This window comes from Hemiscyllium ocellatum, chromosome 15 (assembly GCF_020745735.1).
Source record: "Hemiscyllium ocellatum isolate sHemOce1 chromosome 15, sHemOce1.pat.X.cur, whole genome shotgun sequence".
Taxonomy (NCBI): Eukaryota; Metazoa; Chordata; class Chondrichthyes; order Orectolobiformes; family Hemiscylliidae; genus Hemiscyllium; species Hemiscyllium ocellatum.
Genome location: NC_083415.1, coordinates 62,610,620 through 62,616,619, shown reverse-complemented (window position 1 = coordinate 62,616,619; position 6,000 = coordinate 62,610,620).

Genomic DNA, 6,000 nt, shown 5'->3' with positions numbered 1-6,000 from the left:
GCACAGTGGTGCAGTGGAGGGCAGCACAGTGATGCAGAGCAAGGCAGTACAGTGATTCAGTCGGAGGCAGCATGGTGGGGCAGTGGAAGGCAGCACAGTGATGCAGTCGTGGGTAGCACAGTGGTGCAGTGGAGGGCAGCAGAGTGGTGCAGTGGAGGGCAGCACGGTGGTGCAGTGGAGGGTTGTAAGGGGGTGCAGTGAAGGGCAGCACGGTGGTGCAGTGGGGGACAGCACAGTGGGGCAGTGGAGGGCAACACAGTGATGCAGTGGAGGGGAACACAGTGATGCAGTGGGGGGCAGCACAGTGGTGCAGTGGAGGGTAGCACAGTGGTGCAGTGGAGGGCAGCACAGTGATGCAGTGGAGGGCAGCATGGTGGTGCAGTGGAAGGTAGCATGGTGATGCAGTGGAGGGCAGCACATTGGTGCAGTGGGGGCAGCACAGTGATGCAGTGGAGGGCAGCACAGTGGTGCAGTGGAGGGCAGCAAGGTGGTGCAGTGGAGGGCAGCACAGTGGTGCAGTGGAGGGCAGCACAGTGCTGCAGAGGGGGGCAGCACAGAGGTGCAGTGGAGGGCAGCACGGTGGTGCAGTGGAGGGCAGCACAGTGATGCAGTGGAAGGCAGCACAGTGATGCAGTGGAGGGCAGCACAGTGGGGCAGTGGAGGGCAGCACAGTGGTACAGTGGAGGGCAGCACAGTGGTGCAGTGGAAGGCAGCACAGTGATGCAGTGGGGGCAGCACAGTGGGGCAGTGGAGGGTAACACAGTGTTGCAGTGGAGGGTAGCACAGTGGTGCAGTGGAAGGCAGCACAGTGATGCAGTGGGGGGCAGCACAGTGGTGCAGTGGGGGGCAGCACGGTGATGCAGTGGAGGGCAGCACAGTGGTGCAGTGGAGGGCAGCATGGTGATGCAGTGGAGGGCAGCACGCTGGTGCAGTGGAGGGCAACACAGTGGTGCAGTGGAGGGCAGCACGGTGGTGCAGTGGAGGGCAGCACAGTGGTGCAGTGGAGTGCAACACAGTGATGCAGTGGAGGGCAGCACAGTGGGGCAGTGGAGAGCAGCACAGTGGTGCAGTCGGAGGGCAGCACAGTGGTGCAGTGGAGGGCAGCACATTGTGGCAGTGGAGGGCAGAACGGTGGTGCAGTGGAGGGCTGTAAGGTGGTGCAGTGGAGGGCAGCACGGTGGTGCAGTGGAGGGCAGCACAGTGATGCAGTGGAGGGCAGCACAGTGATGCAGTGGAGGGTTGCAAGGTGGTGCAGGGGAGGGCAGCACAGTGTTGCAATGGAGGGCAGCACAGTCAGGCAGTGGAGGGCAGCACAGTGGGGCAGTGGAAGGCAGCACAGTGGAGGGCAGGACGGTGGTGCAGTGGAGGACAGCACAGTGGTGCAGTGGAGGGCAGTAGTGGTGCAGTGGAGGGCAGGACGGTGGTGCAGTGGAGGACAGCACAGTGATGCAGTGGAGGGCAGTACAGTAATGCAGTGGAGGGCAGTACTGTGATGCAGTGGAGGAGAGCACATTGTGGCAGTGGAGGGCAGTACAGTGGTGGAGTGGAGAGCAGCACAGTGGTGCAGTGGAGGGCAGCACAGTGATGCAGAGCAAGGCAGTACAGTGATTCAGTCGGAGGCAGCATGGTGGGGCAGTGGAAGGCAGCATAGTGATGCAGTCGTGGGTAGCACAGTGGTGCAGTGGAGGGCAGCAGAGTGGTGCAGTGGAGGGCAGCACGGTGATGCAGTGGAGGGTTGTAAGGGGGTGCAGTGAAGGGCAGCACGGTGGTGCAGTGGGGGGCAGCACAGTGGGGCAGTGGAGGGCAACACAGTGATGCAGTGGAGGGGAACACAGTGGTGCAGTGGGGGGCAGCACAGTGGTGCAGTGAAGGACGGCACAGTGATGCAGTGGAGGGCAGCACAGTGGGGCAGTAGCAGGCAGCACAGTGGTGCAGTGGAGGGCAGCACAGTGGTGCAGTGGAGGGCAGCACAGTGATGCAGTGGAGGGCAGCACAGTGATGCAGTGGAGGGTTGCAAGGTGGTGCAGGGGAGGGCAGCACAGTGTTGCAATGGAGGGCAGCACAGTCAGGCAGTGGAGGGCAGCACAGTGGGGCAGTGGAAGGCAGCACAGTGGAGGGCAGGACGGTGGTGCAGTGGAGGACAGCACAGTGGTGCAGTGGAGGGCAGTAGTGGTGCAGTGGAGGGCAGGACGGTGGTGCAGTGGAGGACAGCACAGTGATGCAGTGGAGGGCAGTACAGTAATGCAGTGGAGGGCAGTACTGTGATGCAGTGGAGGACAGCACATTGTGGCAGTGGAGGGCAGTACAGTGGTGGAGTGGAGAGCAGCACAGTGGTGCAGTGGAGGGCAGCACAGTGATGCAGAGCAAGGCAGTACAGTGATTCAGTCGGAGGCAGCATGGTGGGGCAGTGGAAGGCAGCACAGTGATGCAGTCGTGGGTAGCACAGTGGTGCAGTGGAGGGCAGCAGAGTGGTGCAGTGGAGGGCAGCACGGTGGTGCAGTGGAGGGTTGTAAGGGGGTGCAGTGAAGGGCAGCACGGTGGTGCAGTGGGGGACAGCACAGTGGGGCAGTGGAGGGCAACACAGTGATGCAGTGGAGGGGAACACAGTGATGCAGTGGGGGGCAGCACAGTGGTGCAGTGGAGGGTAGCACAGTGGTGCAGTGGAGGGCAGCACAGTGATGCAGTGGAGGGCAGCATGGTGGTGCAGTGGAAGGTAGCATGGTGATGCAGTGGAGGGCAGCACATTGGTGCAGTGGGGGGCAGCACAGTGATGCAGTGGAGGGCAGCACAGTGGTGCAGTGGAGGGCAGCACGGTGGTGCAGTGGAGGGCAGCACAGTGGTGCAGTGGAGGGCAGCACAGTGCTGCAGAGGGGGGCAGCACAGAGGTGCAGTGGAGGGCAGCACGGTGGTGCAGTGGAGGGCAGCACAGTGATGCAGTGGAAGGCAGCACAGTGATGCAGTGGAGGGCAGCACAGTGGGGCAGTGGAGGGCAGCACAGTGGTACAGTGGAGGGCAGCACAGTGGTGCAGTGGAAGGCAGCACAGTGATGCAGTGGGGGCAGCACAGTGGGGCAGTGGAGGGTAACACAGTGTTGCAGTGGAGGGTAGCACAGTGGTGCAGTGGAAGGCAGCACAGTGATGCAGTGGGGGGCAGCACAGTGGTGCAGTGGAGGGCAGCACAGTGATGCAGTGGAGGGCAGCACAGTGGTGCAGTGGGGGGCAGCACGGTGATGCAGTGGAGGGCAGCACAGTGGTGCAGTGGAGGGCAGCATGGTGATGCAGTGGAGGGCAGCACGCTGGTGCAGTGGAGGGCAACACAGTGGTGCAGTGGAGGGCAGCACGGTGGTGCAGTGGAGGGCAGCACAGTGGTGCAGTGGAGTGCAACACAGTGATGCAGTGGAGGGCAGCACAGTGGGGCAGTGGAGAGCAGCACAGTGGTGCAGTCGGAGGGCAGCACAGTGGTGCAGTGGAGGGCAGCACATTGTGGCAGTGGAGGGCAGAACGGTGGTGCAGTGGAGGGCTGTAAGGTGGTGCAGTGGAGGGCAGCACGGTGGTGCAGTGGAGGGCAGCACATTGTGGCAGTGGAGGGCAGAACGGTGGTGCAGTGGAGGGCAGCACAGTGATGCAGTGGGGGGCAGCACAGTGATGCAGTGGAGGGCAGCACAGTGGTGCAGTGGGGGGCAGCATAGTGGTGCAGTGGGGGGCAGCACAGTGGTGCAGTGGAGGGTAGCATGGTGGTGCAGTAGAGGGCAGCACAGTGGTGCAGTGGAGGGCAGCACAATGGGGCAGTGGAGGGCAGCACAGTGGTACAGTGGAGGGCACCACAGTGGTGCAGTGGAAGGCAGCACAGTGATGCAGTGGGGGCAGCACAGTGGGGCAGTGGAGGGTAACACAGTGTTGCAGTGGAGGGTAGCACAGTGGTGCAGTGGAAGGCAGCACAGTGATGCAGTGGAGGGCAGCACGGTGGTGCAGTGGAGGGCAGCACAGTGGTGCATGTGGAGGGCAGCACAGTGCTGCAGAGGGGGGCAGCACAGAGGTGCAGTGGAGGGCAGCACAGTGATGCAGTGGAAGGCAACACAGTGATGCAGTGGAGGGCAGCACAGTGGGGCAGTGGAGGGCAGCACAGTGATGCAGTGGAGGGCAGCACAGTGGTGCAGTGGAGGGCAGCACAGTTGTGCAGTGGAGGGCAGCACGGTGGTGCAGTGGAGGGCAGCACAGTGGTGCAGTGGAGGGCAGCACAGTGCTGCAGAAGGGGGGCAGCACAGAGGTGCAGTGGAGGGCAGCACGGTGGTGCAGTGGAGGGCAGCACAGTGATGCAGTGGAGGGCAGCACAGTGATGCAGTGGAGGGCAGCACAGTGGGGCAGTGGAGGGCAGCCCAGTGGGGCAGTGGAGGGCAGCACAGTGGTACAGTGGAGGGCAGCACAGTGGTGCAGTGGAAGGCAGCACAGTGATGCAGTGGGGGCAGCACAGTGGGGCAGTGGAGGGTAACACAGTGTTGCAGTGGAGGGTAGCACAGTGGTGCAGTGGAAGGCAGCACAGTGATGCAGTGGGGGGCAGCACAGTGGTGCAGTGGAGGGCAGCACAGTGGTGCAGTGGAGGGCAGCACAGTGATGCAGTGGAGGGCAGCACAGTGGTGCAGTGGAGGGCAGCACGGTGATGCAGTGGAGGGCAGCACGGTGGTGCAGTGGAGGGCAGCACGGTGATGCAGTGGAGGGCAGCACGCTGGTGCAGTGGAGGGCAGCACGGTGGTGCAGTGGAGGGCAGCACAGTGGTGCAGTGGAGTGCAACACAGGGATGCAGTGGAGGGCAGCACAGTGGGGCAGTGGAGAGCAGCACAGTGGTGCAGTCGGAGGGCAGCACAGTGGTGCAGTGGAGGGCAGCACATTGTGGCAGTGGAGGGCAGAACGGTGGTGCAGTGGAGGGCTGTAAGGTGGTGCAGTGGAGGGTAGCACGGTGGTGCAGTGGAGGGCAGCACATTGTGGCAGTGGAGGGCAGAACGGTGGTGCAGTGGAGGGCAGCACAGTGATGCAGTGGGGGGCAGCACAGTGATGCAGTGGAGGGCAGCACAGTGGTGCAGTGGGGGGCAGCATAGTGGTGCAGTGGGGGGCAGCACAGTGGTGCAGTGGAGGGTAGCATGGTGGTGCAGTAGAGGGCAGCACAGTGGTGCAGTAGAGGGCAGCACAGTAGGGCAGTGGCGGACAGCACAGTGGTGCAGTGGAAGGCAGCACAGTGGTGCAGTGGAGGGCAGCACAGTGATGCAGTGGAGGGTTGTAAGGTGATGCAGTGGAGGGCAGCACGCTGGTGCAGTGAAAGGCAGCACAGTGATGCAGTGGAGGGCAGCAAAGTGATGCAGTTGGGGGGCAGCACAGTGGTGCAGCGGAGGGTAGCATGGTGATGCAGTGGAGGGCAGCACAGTGGTGCAGTGGAGGGCAGCACGGTGGGGCAGTGGAAGGCAGCACAGTAGTGCAGTGGAGGGCAGGACGGTGGTGCAGTGGAGGACAGCACAGTGGGGCAGTGGCAGGCAGCACAGTGGTGCAGTGAAGGGCAGCACAGTGGTGCAGTGGAGGGCAGCGCAGTGATGCATGGAGGGCAACACAGTGGGGCAGTGGAGGGCAGCAGAGTGGTGCAGTGGAGGGCAGCATGGTGGTGCAGTGGAGGGTTGTAAGGTGATGCAGTGGAGGGCAGCACGGTGGTGCAGTGAAAGGTAGCACAGTGATGCAGTGCAGGGCAGCACAGTGGTGCAGTGGAGGGTAGCATGGTGATGCAGTGGAGGGCAGCACAATGGTGCAGTGGAGGGCAGCACGGTGGTGCAGTGGAGGGCAGGACAGTGGTGCAGTGGAGGACGGCACAGTGGGGCAGTGGCAGGCAGCACAGTGGTGCAGTGGAGGGCAGCATGTTGGTGCAGTGGAGGGCAGCACAGTGGGGCAGTAGCAGGCAGCACAGTGATGCAGAGGAGGGCAGCACAGTGGTGCAGTGAAAGGCAGCACAGTGATGCAGTGG